The following is a 22,641-nucleotide window of genomic DNA, read 5'->3' on the forward strand; positions in this document are numbered from 1 at the left end:
TCGAGTAAACTTCTTTTTCCCAGAAATGACCTTCCACAAAAGATGGTGTCTTCAGCCATTCTTAAGCTGAACTGGGGCTGCAGGAGGCGCAGAGGTTGAAATGGAGCCAGCCCTCACTGAGGGTATTTCCCACTGTCACACCCGCCCATCCTCCCCCTCTCCAGGTAAAACAGACAACTATCCCACCCACCTGCCTGGGCTGAATGCAAGGCTCTCTAGGTTCTTGAGTTTATCTCACGATTATAAAATCTCTTCCCTGTAAGCCTTCTCCATTTCAATCTTCTCTACCGTAACAGAGGATTAAAAACCAGTTGTCCACACCTGACTCAAGTGTATCAAAAATAGTGTGAGAACATTCTGCAGGTCCTCTGCGAATTCGAAAGGAATGCAGAATAGCCTGAATTTAAAAGAAAGGAATATAATATTACAGAATTATTTGAGAGTAAGGACAAAGATTTAATCTTTGATAAAACAGGTGAAATTTTAGTGTTCGGGTGCAACTGTATAGAATGCTTATTAAATACTTGGAAAAGATGAAATAAGGCTTACATTTCCCGAAAGAAAACCAGACTGAAATGTTCTCAGAGCTAAAATACACGTGTTGTTATTCGAGATGCCATAAAAAATGTTAATTATTCTAATTTCAGTCTTTTAGGGGAAAATCATGCTTTGATTCACTTGTAAATCAAATCCCACATACTCTTGCCTCCAACAGGGGCCTTAGCAGGGGTGACCTGCCCACATGTGAAGGCATCGAGCACCTCTAGGGCCCCGCTTCCACCGGCCTCCTGACCTTCCATGTCATGATGAGCGAACGCAGCTACATCAACCTTGGGCGACCCGATGCAGCCGCGTGCGGCAGCCTGGCACTGCCCAGAGCATGCTCAGTCAGGTCCTGACCCATTTCTGCGGGTCTGAACTCGGGGCAGGGGTCTGCGGCGCTATTTTGTCCCGTTTGCCAGGGACCGAGAGAAGGAGGAGAAAAACTGGAAATTGCTTAAAGCCTCCTCTCTCGGTGACAGCAGTCCCAGACCCTGCGGTGGAACATACAGTCAGGCTGCATGCGCTACAAGCGTCAGTGTGGGAACTCCACCTTTCCGGGTTTTGGCAGCAACCGTAAGAGAAATGGGAGGTAAGGGAGTAAGAGGGCTTTGGGGCGTGGCCAGGGGGCGGGCCTAGTAGAGCCAGGGAAAAGGGGCCTTACCCTGCCCTCCCCCTAAAATTGACAGTCCCCCGCGAGCCAAAAAAAGTGGGAGGGCGCGGGCGCTTACAATGCAGAATCGTGCTTCCAGAGTTCCGCAGGTGTTTTAGACTAACCCATCTTTCTTATTTACAAAGCATCATACTGTACATTAGAAAAAAAAAACCACACAAAACTTAGAAACTACAACTAATCAAAAAATAAGAAAATTTAAAATTCCTGGATCCATAACACTCAGAAGCTATCAGTGAAGTCCTGCGTGTTTTCTTCCAACCTCTTCCGTGTGGGTTTTAGAGTTGACAGCAGAGGCACCCTGCGAAGCTTTTGGTCGCAAGGTGGCGTGACACGCGGCCTCGGAGAAGGGGTATGTTCAGAGGTTGTGTGGCTAGTTCTCCCGTGTCCCAGGATGGGATGCTAAGAAACCAGTTCCTGGGTGTCTCTAACGACAGTGCGCCCCAACGCTCAGGAAAGTTGTAGTGGAAGCCCTAGTGGTGCCCTGCCTCTCAATTATCAGTCACGCTGCCCAAGCACGACAGCCTCGTAAATAAGCGCCCTCCGCTCGGGTAATAATCCCGGCGTGCTGCGGCTGAGCCCCCCGGGGACACTAAGTCCCGCCCTAGAAGCTGCTTGGAGTGAATGGGGGACTCCCTGGCACACTCAGCCCGTCCCCTCCTCCGCGGGAGGACCCGCGGCTCCTACAGGTTCGTCCCGCCCCGCCCTCCACCCCCGCCCCCGCGCCGTGGCTGCTGCGAAAACCCGGCGGTGATACCGCGCCGCCCAGCGAGCCGCACTGGGCATGCTCAGCACCGGCCGGCTCCGGCTCCAGGAGGTGGGAAGCGCCGCACTCCCGGCTGTCTGCCTGCCTGCCCGCCGCGCATCCCGCCGCGCCGCAAGGAGCTGGTGGAGGCGGCTCCTCCGCAGTAGCGCTGCCGGGCATCCGGCGCGGAGTGGGCGCAGCGGCAGCTCTCAGGCTGGCCATGGCGAGGAGCGCACGGCGGCCACCTGAGTGGCGCGGCGGCGTCAGGTTAGCTGGGGCACCGGGCGGCGGGGTGCGGGCAGCAAGGAGCCCCGCACCGGTGGGCAGGCAAGTCGCGGCTGCGGCTCCCGCCGCGGAACTTTCCCGGGAGCCTAAGCTGGCGGAGCCCACTACGCAGCTGCGCGGCGGGAGGCGGCGAGGTCCCGGCAGCGGGCTCCTGGGGGTCGCAGGATGCTCAGTATCCATGCGGGGCGGGACCCGGGGGCGGATGGATGGGACAGCCTCCTCTCAAGCCTATGTCATACGCCTCCTGACGTTGGGGAACGCGGTGTCTACCGCATGCCACCGAGGACCCTCCCGGGTCTCCCGGGAGAAGGGAACGCCAAGGTGCAGCGGGAGGCTTCGCCTGACTCCAGGTCACTCCGGTCACCGTGCCTCAGTTTTTCCGAAATAGGGGGTAGGGTGTACGGTCCTGGCCCCCCAAGCTCTTGAGTCTGGGTTCCGGGTTCGGACCCGGAAAACCGCCGAGCGCCTTGTCCTGATGCTGCAGGAGTGCGGGAAGCTGTGGGTGCCTCAAGCCGCCGCCTCGCGACTGAAGCTCTCAGAGTTTGTCGCATTTGACTCCATAGCAAGTTGACATCGAATTGCTTCATGGCGTGGAAAGGGAAACCTGCATCATAGGCTTAAAAGCCAGTAATTGCAAATATGATTTATTTTACGGTAGGCCATTAACCTACCCTCCTTCAAAAAATTGGAGTTTGCAAGTTGCAAGACTTATATAGCAGACTAGCATAAAAAAAGAATGTTGGCAGGTCCTATAACTCAACGCTGTAGAAAATAGCCTACTATGGCTGAATTGCCAGTGTTTTTAAGGATACTTGTTACGGAAAAGTTTGGTTACTGTAGCAGTCTTTATTTTGTTTTATCTTAGCTTCATATTAAGAAATTGAAAGCCTCGTATTACAGAAACGCAATGGTTTTTGTTAAGTTTTCTCACTTTTGTTTCTAAATGAAACATTTTTTTTTCAGTTGCTACTATGCTGAACATAGTAAAATTGTTCAAGATGAAATGCAGGATGGAAGATTTATTTTTAGAAGAGTAAGTTAGAACAATGTAGTTCTACTGGCATTTTACTTTTATAGAAAAGGGAATTTGTAGATCTCAGTGCAGTTTCTACTGTTGGCTCTTCCTAAAATATTTAGTACTAGTAACATTCTTAGGGTTATTGGATCTAATAAGAGCAAGATAAACAATCTTTGTTTTAGTGTTAACTAGTTCCACATCTAACTAAAGTTGTATTCTAAAGCCTACTTCCATAAGTACCACTTCGTGAGTTCTGTTGTTTTATTTATTAATCTTATTACAAAACTTCTTATTTGCATTCTTTTCTTATGGTTTTATTTATTTTGCTTTTACATTCTTTAATTTTCAATTACAGTTGACATACAATATTATATTATTAGTTTTAGGTGTACACCTCAGTGCTTAGACATTATATGACTAACTAGGTGACCATCCCTATAAATCTCTTACCCATATGACACTATACGTAATTATTAGAATATTACTGACTATATTCCCTATGCAGTATTTTACCTCCGCAGGACTATTCTATAACTACAATATTTGTACTTCTTAATCTCTTCACCTTTATCACCCAACCCCTCCAAGCCCCTTTCCCTGTGGCAATGGTCAACATGTTCTCTTGTTTGCATTCTTGATAGACCTTAATAGACTTTGGAGGTACATTGACTTCTCATTGGATTGTGAAATAGCTTTTAATGTTCTTGCCTGCTGTGGTTCCAGCTGGAATTCGAGCTACCCTGGATGGTTTCCCCAAGTGGGCTCTAGGCTATGTCTGTGCATAACCAAGACTTAACAACAGGAAAGTCTCGAAATGTCCAGACGACAATAGAAACAACATGATTCTATTAATACAAGTGAGGCCTGTAGTCCTCCATTTTAGCTGAATAGTTTGTTGTTCATTGCTCCCAAATGCATTTCTAAATACATTTACAGAAAAATTTAGACATTTGAAAAACCCAATACAAATATTGGGAAACTGTGCTTCCTTTTCTATAAAAATGCATCAGGTTAGAGATCTGCTGTGAAGGACTGTGTATATGTACAGCTTATCCTCTGCAGTCGGTGTGGTGTTCTCAAACTGCATTCCCAAGTGGAAGTACCTTCACCCTTGGGTATCTCCTGGCCTAGAGGACACAACTAAGCCTTAGTTTCTCTGTGAATGTGAGGTTTAATACAGATCAATAGGTTACTTCCGGATCTAAAAACCCCTATATGTACATCTTTTTTCAGTTAGGAAAGACAATGGAATTTAACAAAAGACATATATAAGCACCACTCTTGGTTTCAAGAACTCCATGTTCTCCTAACCCAACACTAACAAAATCACCAGGATTTAGACTGAAAAGGGATTTTGTCATTGTTAATGAAGAGAAAATAGCAAGGTAGGTTTTCTATTCAAATGAGGAAACAGGTAATAATTTCTTTTCTTTTGCATTTAACTGTTGGGTTCTTGAGCTCAACTGCCAAGCACATAATTTTTTGTTTTATTTTCATGTCTTTAGATCTCTGTACTGCATAAGTGTTATTAGTGACATTAGCTATTCATTGCAAACTATTGCCTTTAAAAACAGATCTTTCCCCAGTAAAGTACCTTAATTTATTCATCTCCTTGTTTGATTTGCAATATAAATATTTGAGGCTATTTAAATTTGCTTAATTTGAACTTTGTTTTTTGTTTGTTTGTTTGTTTGTTTTTAATGCAAGAACTTCCAGATAATATTGTGGCAACGTTGCTTTTAATCTCTAGCATAGTACAGTCAGATTTGTTAGATGAGTGTCATTTTTTTTTAAATTTATAAATCATGCAGATAATATCTTCACTAACTCAACATCTAACCAAATACTTGAGGTGTGGCCTGTCCCTTCCTAGCCAAGCTCAGGACACTTAAAACTTTGACAACATTTGTATAACATTCAAGTTAATCGTGTTCAAGTTGAAAATGGCATTAGATGCAAATATTTGGTTTTAAGTATGCTCTAATACCTCCCTGGAATGGTTAAAGGATTAAGGAGTTTGGCTGATTATGGGATAATGACCAGGTAAGAGCTGTCAGAACTAGTTTCTAAATTGTGCTAAAAATAGAAGTCCTGTGAATTTATTTATCTTGCCTCTGCTCCACCTGAGGTCTTTACTCATTAAAATACCACATTCATTTTTCTTCCCCACAATCTTTAACAGTTAGGCCCCCGAGGCTACAAAAGTGAATAAGACATAGTGACTCAGAGTCCAGTCAGAGAGACAGGCAAAGTGCTACAGGAGAAGTGGTTGTATGTGGAACTGAGGAGACTTAGGAAGGAACCCCTTGGGTAGGAGGGGGAGGAGCCTCATGAATATAGCGGCATTTCCACGGGTCCCTAAGGAATGCCTAAGGAACTGGGTAGGCGTCTTCTCAGCAGAGAAGTAGACTTTCCAGGCAGAAGGAACACCATCATGGTAGTTAACATGACAGCCCCTCCTCCCCCAAAAGATATTGACTTTGGAACTTGGCAGATGTGATTCAGCTGAGGAATTTGAGATGGGAGACTTTTTTCAGGATTGTCCAGTGAGACCAGTGTAATCACAAGAATACTTATAAATGAAAGAGGGAAACAGAAGTCAGCATTGGGGTGATGCCATGTGAGAAAGACTTGACTGAACAATTGCTGGCTTTGAAGGTGGGAGGGGTCCATGAGCCAAGGAATGAGGGCAGCCTCTAGAAGCTGGCAAGGCAAGGAAACAGATGGTCCCCTGAAGCTTCCAGAAGGAACATAGCCCAGCCAGCTCCATGATTCCCCATTATGACCCATGTTGCACTTCTAACCCTCAGAACTGAAAGATAATAAATTTGTGTGTTAAGTGATTAAGATTGTGACTTAAGTGCCATAGAAAGGCAGGATAGAAAGCTAAAGGATTTGGTGTGGTGGAATAATGAGCAGGAGCAGGAGAAGGGGAATGAAGTGGCCCTTTCATTGTGAGAAATTCGATGTCATGCAAAGGAGTTTGGATTTTTACCCTATTATAGATAAATAGTGGGACACCAGCAAGGAATTTTTAAATAGGAAGGGGCAATGACCAGACTGCCACCAGATCATCTTCCTAAAAAAGCAGTGTATAGCTAAATCTCAAGTTTCTCATGGCAGTTTGACAAAGGATGTCTAACCAGGGGTGGTCAGTGATGGCTAGAAATATGGAGCCAGGTTGTTATGTTTGGTTCTCTGAACTGATCTGAAATGACATTCATAGGCCTTATTTACAATTCCTAATAGAAGAAGGACACAGAAAGTAAAGCAGAAAGGTCAAGTCGCATTTGACTGCCTGTTTCTGCCCATTGTCCTCTTAACAGGCAGCTGCTCTGCTGGCTACATACCACGCGGCCCTGAGCCGAGTGCTGCAAAAGCTCAAATTTAACATAGTCAACTTGAGAATGATGTTATGTCAGCTGAGCCCACTCTGACCAGTTGGCATTCACTGCTTGTAGTGCTGTGGGCTTGTACATGCTCAACTGAGGAATTGCCGTAATCAATTAACAGTGTTTTCCAGGGGCTCCATATTTGCTGGGGGATGGGTGATAGCTATAGTACTAGATGACCTAACTTCTGTATTTAAATATAAGGAATTTCACCTGGCTGGTGCTGGTGCAGTGGATAGAGCATCGACCTAGGATGCTGAGGTCCCAGGTTCGAAACCCCGAGGTTGCGAGCTTGAACGTGGGCTCTTCTGGCTTGAGGCCAAAGGTTGCTGGCTTGAAGCCCAAGGTCACTGGCCTGAACCCAAGGTTGCTGCTGGCTTGAGCAAGGAGTCACTGGCTCAGCTGAAGCCTCCCCCCACTCGTCAAAGAACATATGAGAAAGTAATCAATGAACAACTAAAGTGCCGCAACTGGGAGTTGATGCTTCTCACCTCTATTCCTCAGTACCTGTCTTACTCCCCCTCATGCTAAAAATAAGTAAATAAATAATACATAAGGAATTTAGTCATTTTTTCCCAAACATATTTATTCAGTCTTTTTTTTGTTCAGGGGCTTAATATCTGTCCTGTAAAAACTTACAGTCCTGTTGAATTGACATCTCTGTGTCTGGAGAACCTAAACTGAAGGAATCGTCTACCTTAGTGAATTGAAATTGAACTCTATGTTAGAAAAAAATGAGTAAGAGAAACAAATTTTTCAGACAACTTGGTAAAGGTAGCCCTGGGCTAGAATGAACAGTAAGACTTAAGATTTATATTAATGAGAACCAAACAGTATATCTGTATTGCGGAGCTTTGTTTGCATAATGACGCAGTGGTTATTGTTTTCCCCTGCAAAGGAAGAGCTCAGTGTAAACTATTTCTCGTTTTTTAATCTCTTCTGCTTTACTCTCTGGGATATGTACCCTCGATGTTTTAATATTTTTTCTTTCTTTTCCTTTTCCTTTTTTTTTTTTTTTTTTTTTTTTTTTTTTGTATTTCTCTATAGTTAGAAGCAGGGAGGCAGTCAGACAGACTCCCATATGCGCCTGACCAAGATCCACCCAGCATGCCTACCATGAGGCGATGCTCTGCCCATCTGGGCTGTTGCAACCAGAGCCACTCTAGTGCCTGAGGCGGAGGCCATAGAGCCATCCTCAGCGCCCGGGCAAACTTTGCTCCAGTGGAGCCCTGGCTGCAGGAGGGGAAGAGAGAGACAGAGAGGAAGGAGGAGGGGAGGGGGGGAGGATCAGATAGGCACCTCTCCTGTGTGCCCTGGCTGGGAATCAAACCCAGGACTTCCACACGCTGGGCCGATGCTCTACTGCTGAGCCAACTGGCCAATGCATTTTTTTTAAATTATTCTTTCTCTGACTGTTTGTCTTTCCAATTTCCCTGGGTTCTAACCTTTGTCTTCTCATCTGTGGCCCACTATGTTCTTTCTGGGTCATTTAACTTTTCCTCATGACTGTGTCAGTGACCCGTACACCAGTGTCTCCAAGTGTGTATCTTCAGATAAGCCTCTCTTACCTCTTCCTTAATTAATTCATCAATCCATTCAACAAATGTTGATAACCTGAGAGCTTATAATCTAGTGGAGCCAAGGAATGGAGCCAAGGACAGATGTGCAAAAACAAACACACACACACACACACAAAAAAAAAAACCCAATTACAGTAAAAATATGAAGCTATGGCCTGACCTGTGGTGGCGCAGTGGATAACGCATCGACCTGGAAATGCTGAGGTCGCCGGTTCGAAACCCTGGGCTTGCCTGGTCAAGGCACATATGGGAGTTGATGCTTCCAGCTCCTCCCCCCTTCTCTCTCTCTCTCTCTCTCTCTCCCTCCCTCTCTCTCTCCTCTCTAAAAATGAATAAAGAAAAAAAGAAAAAAAATATGAAGCTATGGGTAAAGGACAGTGAGAGAAAGGGTGCCTGGAACTGCCTGGGGTGTTCTGGAGCGCCTTTGAACCGTGGCCGGAAGGGTACATAGGGGTTCACCACATGTGCAGGGTTATGGAAGGCCAAGCGGTAAAAGGCACAGAGGTCCTGGGTACTCAGGAAAGGGGATATGATGGGGGTGGGGGAAGGGACACTCTGAAGATGTGATTAAAGAGATGGATGAGAATCAGGCCAGGAAGGATCATGTATATCCCGCCAAGGACTATATAGTTTTATGCTACTGACAAAATGAATATACATGGAATATGTTTTAAATAAAACCTTTGAGAGCCAGCTGACCTCCACAGCGATATGGTGTGTGAACTGGAGGCAGGGAAGACTAGAGGCAGGTCAGCAAGGAAGGAGTCGACCCCGTGACGCCAGGCGGAAATGGCGAGCTCGGAAGCTGGGAGCAGGAGCCATGTGGCCACAAGAGGAAAGGATGTAATTGGATTATCTGTGTCAAGTGCCGCAGCAGTGTGGGAGGCAGACCCTCCCAAGGGATTCCGGGCTTGGAGCAGTTCTCAAGGGGCTCTCCTGCCAAGTGCAAGACTCTGCATCCCCAGAGAGACTAACTCCCACTGCGTTTGCTTAAACCTGGGAACCTGAAGTGAGGGAAGGGAGCACACAGCTGTGTGTGAGGGCAGGAGTCAAAACTCCATCACCACAGGGCGCAGACTTCATAAGAAAGGCAGTGAAGAAGGAATTAATTCCCTGGTTTTTCTCCAGCTTCTGCACAGAGGCATCCGGGGTCTGCCAATGAGACCGAGAGGAAATTAGCGTGGGGTGAGTTCCCTAATTCTGGATTACAACGTAACAGTTTTAGAGTCTGGGCTGAAGTTGATTTACTGTAATCAGTGGGAAAGAGGAAGCTGGCTGAGAAGATTTTAAAATATAATCTCAGCTCTTTCCTTCCACTGAGGATTTGAGTTGGCTCCTGGTGCCAGGAAGAGTGTAAGGGAAGGCTTTGCTTCTTAAGGAAATAACTAAGTTGGAGTCAAGAGTCAAGGGCTCTTGAATGACCCATTGAAGGGACTGATCCAGTTCAAACAAGGCCAGAGAGCCCAGCCTGGCACTCATTCACAGCATTCTGATTTGTTCATCAAAGCAGTACCTCTTCTAGACGAGATGGGATGCTTCTCCTGGGGCCATACTTTTCCACAGGCTCCTGAAACCAGGGCTGAAACTAGTGAGAGCTCTGTTGTCTTTGTAACAATAGGAGGCCTCCCAAAGGGAGCAGCAGCCAGCTGTTTTCTCAGAGGCCCGCCTAGATTACTTGGTCTTTGCGTGAATCTGGCTGTGGTAGAGTTCCCAAAGCTTTTTCTCCATTCTAAAACACTTGAGGAACTTGAAATTAATTTTTTTTAAGTATTTGAGTGTTACCCACCCTTTGCTTTACTGGAGGCCTAGAATTTCTCCCCCGTATCTGCAAGGCCTCTAGTGGCCTTTGACCCTCTCCCGCCTTCCTAGGGCTCCTCCTGCCTACTTCCATTTATGGCCCACTCCCTTCCTTGCTGGGGCGGTAGTTTTTACATCCCAGGTAACTAACGGACCACACATCCCAAAGTCCTCTATCGATTCTCCTATTAATAGAACTTCTGGAGAAGTGTCTGACATCCAGTAGAGTTCTAGAGATGGGCCTTGCTAAAACACACTGGGACAGATTTTTAGTTTTAATTTGTGTGCCATGTTTATTTCCACCCCTGCTTATCTAAAGTAAGCAGTTACTCCTGCTGGGGAACTGTCTTGTCTCTTTTATTCATCTTCCAGGACTTGGCCCACTGCAGGGAACGTTCTGTGACCTTTCCAGCTGACTTTCCACTGCATTTCTGTGGTACTTACCCAGTTTGGTGCTTAATCATGTATGACTTTGTATGCAGATATCATCAGAAAATTCTAAGCACCTTCAAGGTAAAGAACTGGACTTAAAAAAAATTTTTTTTAATCCCCACAGGAATTGGTACTAAATTGATAATATTGGCCTCATAAATAATTTGAGTTCAGCTAATTGATATGATTGGCTCCTAATTGTTTTTATTGCTAAATGAGTGACTGTCCAGCTGAGAAATCATTAAGAACACCTGGAACGTGTGCCCGGCCTGGCCAGGCCTTTTCCCATCAAAAGTGAGAGAAAGGCAAAGTATCCTTCAAAAATTCTCTGTGGAAACCATTGAACCCATATTTTCAACTTTTTTTCTGGTGTTTTGTTAAGTTTATTTTCCCTTGTCATATTGAAAACCACTTGACTTTGGGGAAAGATTGATCTTAGCCTAGGCACTAAAGTATTGCTCTTATGTACAGAATTTTAAAATAATTTTTAAAATAATAAATAATCACAATAGTACTTTAAAATTATTCTTATTTTAACATAATAATCATGACAGTTTGGACGCTTGTGGCATTTAGACTGTCGGCGAAGCTGTGATATCCCTCATGGATAAGTGTGTCCAGGTTCCTGGAGCCCTGCCCTGAGTCAGGAAGCGTCTCTCCGAGGGCTGGGGGCCCGGCCTCTGCTTCTCTGAGTGTCAGCGTGGACAGAGGCGCTCACGTCCTAAGGGAGTGATAAGACTCAGCTGGGATCACTTCTGTGGTAGTGTTTTGTAAATCAGAAATGCAAGGTGAACATAAGGGACATAATCGTTGTGTTTAATACGAATTAAATCAAGCAGAATTGGAATTACAGGGTCTCTTCTGGGGTGTTTTTTCACTAAGATCCAGTTCTTAGTGAGAGTCTATTAAAAGCACTTGGCATGAATGATTCAGAGAAATGTTCATTATGCAATTCCACTTTGTGATAATAGGCTGGCAAAGGAGGAAGGAAACGAGGAAAACTAAAGTTTTTTTAACTACCCTCTCCAGTTACAGAGCATATTTTTTCAAATAGATGAAGTTTTACTCTGGTAAAGGTGAGAGCCTCGAGTGACCCACTTCTGCACTGCAGCTCTGAATGGCCTTAATGAGACAACCAAAGGGACAAGGAGTGAAGATTGGTTCTGACATTTTGAAATCTAAATCGGGCAGGCAGTTGCTTTTCATTTCACCTGTAAGAAGATGTGTATTTCAGGAGATGGGGATAGGAAAACTTTCCCCTTTCCTTCTCTGTTAGTTCTTCTGGCTGGTTAAATAATTAAAATGACATAAGGCATGGTAACAGGAGAAAAACAAAACTTTAACAGTGTACACAGGGATAGAACACTTCTTGGCTATAAAGAAGAAAATTTTACCTTTTGCAACAGCATGGATGGACTTGGAGAGCCTTATGCTAAGTGAAATAAACCAATCAGAGAAAGACAACAATCATATGATTTCACTTATGTGTGCAATCTAAGAAACTAAATGAACTAACCAAGGAAAATACTCAGAGCAGGCTGACAGCTTTGGGAGTGGGGGATGAAGGGATTGAACAATGTATGGCCAGAAGCCGCCATCGTGTCCATTCACATGCAGGTTCCCATTGGATTCAGGCAGATGGTAAAGAAATAGTAGAGTCGGAGGATGGTGGGCCATTCTGGTTATTAGAGTCTCACCAAGACAGGCAAGCCACAAGAGAAGCCAAGGGAAAAGCAGAAAACCTGCTTTTCTCATGGAGGGCAAGGGATCAGGGAGGCCCCTTCAATGGTGATAGCGGGAACCGAGAGAGCGTGCCCCTGGTCTGTCCCCATTTTATAGTGTAGAAATCAAAACCTTTAATCCAATATACAAAATAGAGAAGTCTCTGATACAAAGTCACTTATCTGGGGCATAAATGGGATTCCTCATAAGAGTGCACCACCCCACATCATGCAACAGTCAAGGGTGTGGGCAAAAGCTTAGTTTTAAAACTAAGCCTTAGGCTGTAATAACTTTGCCAGTTTACAGCCCGTCTCCCACACCCAAGGTAAGCAAACATATATGTCATATTTAAAAACTTATTTGACCAACAAACAAAAAAGAAAAAAACTCTTAGACAGGGACAACACTGTGGTGATTACCTGAGGGAAGGGGGTGGGGGGGGGAGGTGGATGAGAGTACAGGAGAGATAAATGGTGATGGATGGAGACTTGACTTGGGGTGGTGAACACACAATAGTGTACAGATGATGTGTTATAGAATTGTGCACCTGAAACCTGTATAATTTTGTTAACCAGTGTGATCCCAATAAATTCAATAAAAAGGGGAAAACATAATTGATCACAAAAAAATACACATGCACATGGGAAATTCATATAAGCATGAAAATTCCAGAGACAGTAAGGGAAAATTAGGTATAGATGTCCTCTGGACTAAGGAGGGTAAAGTAGGGGTCTAGGACTTTAAAAGGAATTAAGCAATTCATAGGAGATGAAAAGAGTTAAATGTTTAGTAAGCAAGCATTTGTTGGGCTCTCTTGAATCCACGACACAGGGAGGGCTTCGATGAAATGGGCTTTGCTAGGTTCCTCCCTGTCCACCACACCTAGATCCGATGAAACTAGAGTTATCTATGATGTAGTTCCCTTCCTGGAGCAGGTCCTCTGTCTTACATTCTTCTAGGCAGTAAGGGGGAAGGCCAGAGGTTCTTTCTGCCTAACAGAGTGACATATCTTACAGCAACTTGACAACTTGTTCTGAACTGTACACAGGCATAGAAATTAGTCCCTGTAGGGCCAGTAGTCAAGGCCACCATCACAGCCACCTGGCCTGTGCAGGTTCGCGTTTGATTTGGACAGACAGTAATGAAACAACGGAGCCAAGAACTGGTGGGCCATTACCTTTCATCTTAGTTCACACCCAGCAGGCATACATAGTGGAAAAACACTTCCCTTTCCATTCAGGGCTCCCAAAGCCACTGACTTATCTGAGTTTCCTAGAATCAAAGGTTTCTACCTCATCAGCCTATTCACCTCTGTTCCCCATCTCCTTCTCTTTGCACAAACTCTGCACAAACTGGCTTCTCCTTCAGCATTCCGCCATCGTGGCTGCTTCTCCTCTGCAATGCTAATTTCAGGAACTGAGCAAGCACAAGCCCCCGGTCTGCCCCATTTTATAGTGCAGAAAATTAAAGCCTTAAAGCCAATATACAAATAAGGAAGTCTCTGGTATATAGCCACTTATCTGAGGCATAAATGGGATTCCTCATGAGAGTGCATCACCCCACATCATGCAGCAGTCAAGGATGTGGGGAAAAGCTTAGTTTTGAAAAGATTTTAGAATTAAAAGGGTGGGAAAGGCTTAGTCTTAAAACTAAGCCTTAGGCTATAAGGACCTTGCCAGCTTACAGCCTGTCCCCCACACCCAACGCAAACTATAAGCGAGCAAACATATACATCATATTTACAAACTTGACCAACAGTTCCCAAAACTCACTCATCTCAGAGGATATCCCAGGTCCTCCAACAGACCAGATGCCCTCAGCCTCCTTCCACGGTCCCTTGACGTCTGCTGCCAGGGCCATGTTCGGAGCACCACAGCCTCTCATCTCGTTAAGAAAGGATGTGTTTCCAAAGGCTGACTTTTAAAGACATCTTTGTGGATATTTTAGTTTTGTGATAAAGAGTAGATATATTTAACTAGAACTTCTAAAAAAAAAACGAAAAGGGTGGACTTTGTTGGAAATGCAGGGCAAATGTAACTGCCCAGTAAGTTACTAATATGTCTAAACGAAAGGGCAGAGAAATAATGTAAATGCACCAAGCAGACATTTAGTTGCTTGACTACTCACGAAGCACGTTTTTAGGTGTGGGGGCTACTACAGTGGCCAATGTCCACAACAGAAGCCCGGCCCTCTGGGAGCTTGTCCCTTAAGAGGAGCAGATACACACACGCACGCACACACGCACACAGGCACGTGCACACACAGATGGTAGTTAATGCTATGAAGGAAGGAGCAGGGTAGAGGTGGACAGCAGGTCAGGGGGGGCACTATTTTATGTAAGATGATGAGGGAGGGCCTGCTGATGAGGGGACATTCGAGCAGGGGTCTGAGAGTCAGAAAGGAAGAGTGGAAGTGAGTCTTATCAGGACCCAGGGAACTGCTTCCAGATCGAAGGACCTGGAAGTGCAAGAGTTCCGGTGCACGTGGCCAATTCCGGGATGAGCAGAGCGCAGTGTGGCTGGCGGGGAGTCAGAAAGGAAGACTGCGAGGCAGCCAGGGACCAAATACAGAGGCCACGGAAAGGCCTTCTCTAGCTTCTACCCTTGCACGAGGAACCCCTGCAAATGTACCTTGTAATAACTAAAGAGTATTAATGTTTTATTTTAATTTTCTTTGAAGTATTCCCCATGCGCAGTTAAAAAAAAAAAAAAAGAAAAGGTAATGAATGCCTGGCACCTGGCACTGTCAACAACTGTTTGAGCGCCAACCACGTTTTGTTATTGGGGATGCTTCCTGATAAAAATTATACCCAAGACCACTCTGTAGTGAATTATCACGTGAAATGAAGATCTCCAGGCCCCAGAGGAGGGTAGTGAGAGTCATCAGCCCCGCAGCGGTACAGCACAGATTTACATAGCTGGTGGTCCTTGGCCTGAAGAGGAAAGGTTGGGTCAGTGGCATGGCCACAGTTGCTCAGGTGGTCATTATTAGTCCAGGTAGCAAGGTAAGAGCAGCAAGGTTCAGTCCTTGTACTGAGCTGCTCCAAGAGTGGGGTTGAGGGGAGAAGCCTGTACCCCTTGGCCGGGAGGAGCATCCCTATCTGGCAGCCTCCCAGCCGGCCTACCCTGCCTACCTTAAAGTAAACCTACAGCGGTCAGAGCTGACCCACCTCTGCAGCACGCTGAGGACAGCTGGGGGTTATGGATGGGGAGGGGTCCAAAGACTTTGGAGCTTGAGTCTGTTTTCTCCCTCATCATATTGTCCACGATGCCAGGATCACACAAGAAGGTACATTTTCTATGGAGAACAAGTTCCGTTGTACCGCAAGGTGTACAAGCTGCCATCCAGCAAGTCACAAATGGCCTAGCAATCACACTACTTTGCCCTGGCTGAAATCCCTGCAGTGCAATGGATCTTCATTTGTACACGAACAACCCCATTGCTTGTTACTTTTTCTCCCCTCAGCTCACCATTTCGTTCCTTCTCCAGCTCCAGTCACAGCCCTGGCTGTTGTGGTCGCAGAATGATAGATCCCGGAGGGGCTCAGAGGGGTCTGTGGTGCGGAGGGGTCAGCTGATTGTCAGACGTCATCGACTGGCAAATGGCCACACTAAGCAAGGGGCTAGTGTGTCCCTCCCAGTCTGTGGGTCTTAATTCTAAAAGACTAAACTGGCCCTCTCTTCATACCTCTCCACCAAATTTCTGTTCTTAATCTTAACCTCAGGACCCATCCCATTTTATATCTCAGGCGCCTAATTCCACCCTAATCCTAATCGCAGCTCCCCGGCCACAGGGAGACCTGTAGGAGTTCCTCTTCACAGCGGCTGGCAGCTGGAACACAGGATGTATTCCTATTGTTACTCTCTGTCTTCGTTAGGCACTTATTAATAGTCTCCTTCACACTCAATAATGAGTTAAATAGCTTCACCATGAGTGGTCCCAACACAAAATAACCAACCTTGATAAGATTGTTTCTATGAAGAACAGCTCTCCCAGTTCCAGACAAGTAAACTGTATTTGGCCAGTTGGGAAGCCATCTGTGTATAATGAAATGGGAGAATTGAGAAAGGCATTTTCACTATCTAGGGTATCTAGGCCTTAAGGGTATACAAAGCATGCCAGAATCCACAAGAAAACGTAAACTCACAGTTGCTTCAGGCCATGAGTCAGATATAGGAGAGAATGCTAAGAATATTCTCTCATTTATAGACCAGGGAGTTCTGCAGGCTGCATGGGGAATGCGTTTGCTTCCTCCATCCGGGCAGACCGCTGGCCCACCTGGACTTGCAGACAGGCAGCGAGGGGCCAGCACCTTAGTACCACAGCCCCCGTTGCACGGGCTTCTCTGGCCGTCTTTCCAGGCTGAGGAGGGTGCGGACTCGTTGAGGTGCACCGGCTTCCAGCTATCCATCAACTCCTGCCTGGCTTCACTCTGGATATAGGCATTCATGTACTAAATACCTCAGATCTTCTCAGGAAATGGGCTTGCGATGAAATTAACACAAGAAGAAATGAAAGTTTGTAGAAGTAGTGCCATAGGATAGCAGGTAACAAATTAATTGGACTGTAAGGAAAATTGTAATCTGTGTGTGTGTGTGTGTGTGTGTGTGTGTGTGTGTGTGTGTATACATACATACTCCAACTGAGTTGAGAGAATGTTTTGAAAGGACATCTTTTTTAAAGGGTCTGGGGAAATGCTGGAAAAACTATCTAGTGGTAGAAACAGGCAGAGCAAGACAGAAACAGCTAGAGATGCTCCTGAACCAGCTCGAATCCAACTGTAGAATCTGATCATGATGGTATCAAAGGTTACAGAAAAATGCCAAGACAGCCCGCTAACCCTCTTCTCGGCATCATCATGTGTTTGGGGGATTGGCTTGGGCAACAGAAAGGCACCGTCCACCCGTGCATCTGTCCATTTGTATTCAGTTCCCAGGTTTGGTATATTCCCCGGACCATCAGATTTCTGAGGAAACAACTCTCTGATCAATTAAGGATTTACACTAATTGGGCCCAAAAATAAGCAAAGGAAAAAAAAAAAAACACTGATGAACACAACAGTGTGGTGATTACAAGAGGAAAAGAGTAGGGGGAGGTAGAAGAGAGTAAAGGGGAGATCATTGGTGATGGAGGAGACTTGAGTTGGGGTGGTGAACACAGTACAGTAAGAATTGCACACCTGAAACCTATGTGATTATATTGGCTGGTATCACCCCAGTAAACTAAAAAAGGTAAGAATTCAGAGAAATACACACTAAAACATCAATAAACTCTTCTAAAAGATATACCTGTGATTAAAATAGCCCTCATTGCATGTCTCAACTGCTAGAACAACTTAAATATTGCCTACATAGCAAGAGATTTTAATGTGCTATCAGACCCAGCCTGGGCACGAGCTGTTGATCCTGGCTGTAAGCCACTAAACGGTGTAACTCTGGGTCTTCGCTTCTGTTCCCCGGGCCTTCCTGTCTAATGTAGAAAGAAGCACTTCTGTGAAAAGACATCCAGCTTTTTCCAGATCTAAATTCTAGTTCTGTAAACAGGTATTTATGATAGACCTGTTTTTATCTTGTGTAATGATAATCATTTTATCTGAGGAGGAAGCCTTTAATATCATATTCTCTTTCTCCTTTAAAAAGTGATGCTATTTCTGAGAGCTTTGTTTTATATCATTCTAACTTTTATCAGAAAAACATGCCACATGGAAAAAAACATGATGGAGAGCCAAGAATGGTTTTCTAACTTATTTTGCACCATCAAAAACTAAGTACTACAAAGATGATATCTGGGCCTGTTGTTCATTTTTAGGTTTGAAAAACGACTCAAAACAGACCCGTTTTTAAAAAGTATGTTCCATTTGTGTATCAAAAAAATAACAGCATAAAATTCTTTACATGATTTCACGTCAATGTAGTTGATAGAGCAGAATGAGACCTTTTGTTCTAGCTCTTTCTAAATTATTCAGTGAGCCTAAAAGAGCTCGTCTGGTGGTCATTCACAACAGTCCAGCAAGTCAGGGTACATACATTTTATCCTGCCCATTTAGTTGTTGGAAACCATCCTAATATCGCAGTTAAACAAAGAGTGTCTCAAGAATGCCATGAGGTCACCTTCCCTTAACCCTTTGAGTAGTGAGTTTTTTTCAGAAAATGAAATTAGTTCCAGTTCCAGTTTTATTATCTTAAAATCATGTTTGTTTGATAACCAATTTATGGAAACAAGAAGAACGTACATTTGTTTTTTTTTTTAATGTTGCCTCACACGGTTTTAAATAAAAATTTTGAACGATCGGACTCTGCTTGGTCAGACGGCACGAGGACGGACATGAAGGTTCGTGCTACTCAAAGGGTTAATCTCTTCTTGCTCCTTGGGAGGGACTACTTTCATAAGACAAGTCCTAATTCTTCCCATGATATGCCTCCTGCCATATAGCTCTCAATCTGTGACAGCTCATGCATTTAAGAGTCACTGCTGCTGCTTGTCATCATGGTACCTTCCATCAGCTGGGGGATCGCAGAGAGAGAGAGAGGAGAAGAGAGCGTGAAGCTGGGAGGCGAGGTGAGTGGACCAGGCAGGAGCCACGAGGGGCTCCGTTTGGCCACTGCCAGCAGACAGGCCCTCATCCGAGCACAGCAGCGAGTGTGCCATGCTGCCCAAGGGAGTTGTTAGCTGAAATTCATGTATCTGTGTGGATTCTGCTGGCAGTGCCAGGCATTGGTTCTTGACACATGAGACACTCGTTTCCTGAGAGAGCCGTGGGATCGCCGTCGGCCGTCCAGCTTGGGAGGGCTGCTGTTACTTTAACCTGCTCTGGCGTCAGTCCTTCCTTCAGTCCTGTACGCTCTCACTGCCGTGTCTCTCTCGGGTCTGCCTGCCTCTTTCCTGCCCACTGCCCTTAGTTCAGGCCCTGCTTTCTCTCCTTCCCGGATGTTGTAATGGGCTGCTAGCCCTCCTTACACCGTCAGCCACATTATGAGCAAGGTGATCTTTCTGAACACACAACTGGCCATGCCACTACCCCCTTTTGAAACCTGTGGGTGCGCCGGTCCTTGGTGTTTCGTCCCGTGCCCCCATCCACCCCCTCCCTCTGCACTCCCATGGCGGTGCCCAGTTACGTACATTTCCCCAGTCGTGCCACGTTCTCTCTAAGCATCATTTTTTTTTTAATACGCTCTTCTTCCTTTTGGGTTAGCTTCTCTTCCCTAGCCTACTTGGTGAACCCCTTCATAATTAAACTAAATGGTTACTTTCTTCTAGAAAGTTCTTCCTGGACCCTAGACCACTTGGGTTTTTCTCCTGTGCCATGATGGAAAATTGGCACCTCTCTGATGAGGCCGTTATCGCACTTTTATGACTGTTTTACTTTTCTCTCTTCCCCTCCTCAATTCTTGGATGACTATGCTTTACCTTTGTGCTCCTCACTCCTGGCACTGGGAAGTTTCTTAGTTAATGTGTATTGATTTGGATGGAATTGATCTGTCTGGATGCTTCAAAAAGTAAAAATGATGCTTTTCCATATTTTCTTGTAATGATCATATTTGCCACCTAAGTCAGGAATTACATTTGTGTAGTTAGAGGCATCAAGATTCTCTGCACAGGCCCTGGCCAGTTGGCTCAGTGGTAGAGTATGGGCCCAGCATGTGCAAGTCCTGGGTTCGATTCCCAATCAGGGCACACAGGAGAAGCAACCATCTGCTCCTCCACACCTCCCCTCTTGTTTCTCTCTCTCTCTCTCTCACTTCCCCTCCTGCAGCCATGGCTTGAATGGTTCAAGTTAGTTCACCACAGGTCCTAAAGTTGGCTCAATGGCCTGGCCTCAGGCACTAAAATAGGTCAGTTGCTGAGCAACAGAGCTATGGCCCAGATGGGCAGAGCATCACCTGGTAGGGGCCTGCCAGGTGGATCTCTGTAGGGGTGCATGCAGAAGTCTGTCTCTGTCTCCCCATCTCTCACTTAAAAAAAAAAGAATCTCTGCACAAATTGATTCTTGAACATGGCTAGGAAAGAATCCCTTTCTGTAAGATGACTCAGGCACTGAGATCACACTTTGCTGATCCAGCACTGAAGTGATTTGATTCTAGACGCGGTCACCACTCGAGGAGCGTTCTTTTCCTGTACATTTCTTGGCCTTTGACTTTGGGTCCCCACAGTCCACATTCAACATCATCTTAACTACCTCAAAACTCAAGATATGTTCATCTTGAAAGAATGGGCTAGTGAAAATGTTGGTAAATTTTTCTTAAAAATTACAAAAGGAAATCATTCTTAAATGCTTTTTATAAAAATAAACTGGTGTGTATATTTTTCATCATTTATGATTCATGGGAAAGGAAGTTGCAGAAATACTTCTGTAACTAAAATGGTCTCTGCCAGCTACCAGTTTTGAGAAGTTAGCATTTATGATATAATAAGTAAGTTAGTGCCTCTCTCTATTTCACATGAAGTTGGGATTTCCCCTCCTTGTTCGTGAGTAGAACCCTAGCAGGAATGTTTTAAACTAAAAGGCAGCCTTGTGGTTGTGGCGTCATTTATGTATGGTAACTCTCAGTCGATGAGATGTTGTGACAAAATCCAGTTGTGTAACTACAAAATTATCCATCCCAGTTGATGGGAAAATGCCAGCATGAACACTGCCAAGAGAAAACAATAATGTATATTCATTTAGTTCAAAACACCCTTGAACAGCAGGCTCTTTCCTCCCAACTCCAGAAATACATGATCAATGTTTTATTACCGGTGAAGAAGCAAACCAAAAAAAGTAAGACTCAACAAAACATATTATTAAACATTTTTAGATAAAGTACAATTGTTATGAGGGAAGGAAGGGATAAAGTTAAAGAAAGAACATTTGATGCTTGCTAAATATTCTCTCTTTTGTTTTACTTAGAGCAGTGTTCTGTAAAAGTTTTGCCAAAGGCCATGAGCAAACACGTGAAGCTTAACAATTTGTCCATTGTTGCTTCTGTTAAACCCTTGTTTTGGAAGCTGTGGCCTTTGTTCCTGCATTCTGAAGGACTCCATTTTTAAGCTGCTGGGTTATAATACTTGTGGTTTATTCTGCAGTGGTTAAAATGTCTTTCACTATGTTACACAATCTTATTAACTGAACTTTTCATAATGCGGTCTGTGAAACCTGACAAGCTGAACAAAGTTCATTTGAGGAGTATTTCCCCAATGTCCAAAGTGACATGATGTCTTTGTGTTCCTCCGGTAACTCGCTGTGACTTGTACTCATCAACAGTTGTCATCAGGTTCCACATGGAGTGTGGCTTCTCACAGCGAGGGCAGGAGCGTGCCTGTGGCCACCCAGTATTGAGGAAATTCTAAGTCAAGGAACTGTCCTTGTAAGGGAGATGATTCCTCAGGACAGAGCTGAGTCAGCAAGTGCAAGCCCGTGTTCCAGGGCAGAAGTATCCGAAGTTTGGTGCCAGCTGCCAGTGCCATGCAGATTAGAAGGCCTCTGAGCTGTGTGATTCGCGAGAAGGGGAAGGTGGAATTGGGAACGGATGCTGGATAAGGGTCACCCAGACCAGCCGGCGCTCCTTCAACCTACCCGCCTCAAAGGCTCTACCACCTGCAGAACATACTGAGCCCTCTCTCCCTCTCCCTCCCTTCCTCCCTCCCTGTTAGACTGTAAGTGGCCATAGCCTATAACTGAGCTTTGTAGGACCCATAACCCCTCCCCCAAACCTCTGGCAATGTGCCTAGCACATAATAAATATGTAAAAAAAAATAACATGAACTGAAAAGGGTATGGTGTGAGATATAGTGGAGTCTTACTAAAAATGATTCATTTATTACTGGTAATTTAATGCTTGATTTTCGAAAATGAATGTTCACAGTAGTTGTAGAATAAAAGTGCTTTGATACAAACAACCTATAAATTACACAGTATGTTTTCTATATCCTAGTCATTTTTCAAAATGAGAAAGGATGAGAAAGAATGGGGGTAGGGAAAAAGGAGTTTGCAAGTGCAAATTCCTGCATGGGGGTGAAAACCTTTCTACATCTCAAGGTCTCTAAGGGGGTAGATGCAGCTTCTGAACAGTTACTGTTTCTAGCCCAGAGCTCCTACTGATATTATTAATATACACTGGAACAGCAAGGAAGTACCGGCTTCTCTTGATTCTTGCTAGCACAATGTGTTTGAAAGTATAACACCAGTGTGGCTGGCCTTTGTTTGCAAATGGCTCTTGGGCTATGCATTGTAAAATTCGGTTATCTTTGCATGTGTTGCATTCTCCTTAACTGTGAAAAAAATGCTGCAGTATATTTACTACACGTATCCGCTACCTTTGTCTTGTTTCTCATTCTTTCCTAAGGTGTTTAGTTGGGCCTTGGCTCTGACTTGGGCACCAGAGAGTCCCAGATGACTGACCCCAGCTACTGCCCAGGAGGCCCACTGCAGCCTCTGCCTAGCAGGGCAACTCATGCATTTTCAGGTTTGAGTCCCCACT

General features: G+C 45.0%; 1 protein-coding gene across 1 annotated transcript in view; it reads left to right on the forward strand.

The window, feature by feature from the left end:
* The first annotated feature begins 1,999 nt into the window (after positions 1-1,999).
* The window catches only part of MFAP3L (microfibril associated protein 3 like), a 45,375-nt gene continuing 24,733 nt past the window's right edge, over positions 2,000-22,641 (forward strand). The window contains exon 1 of the mRNA XM_066279212.1: positions 2,000-2,225. The gene's annotated coding sequence lies outside the window, so the exon portion shown is untranslated. The remainder of the gene's footprint in view (positions 2,226-22,641) is intronic.

Source organism: Saccopteryx bilineata, chromosome 1 (assembly GCF_036850765.1).
Source record: "Saccopteryx bilineata isolate mSacBil1 chromosome 1, mSacBil1_pri_phased_curated, whole genome shotgun sequence".
NCBI lineage: Eukaryota > Metazoa > Chordata > Mammalia > Chiroptera > Emballonuridae > Saccopteryx > Saccopteryx bilineata.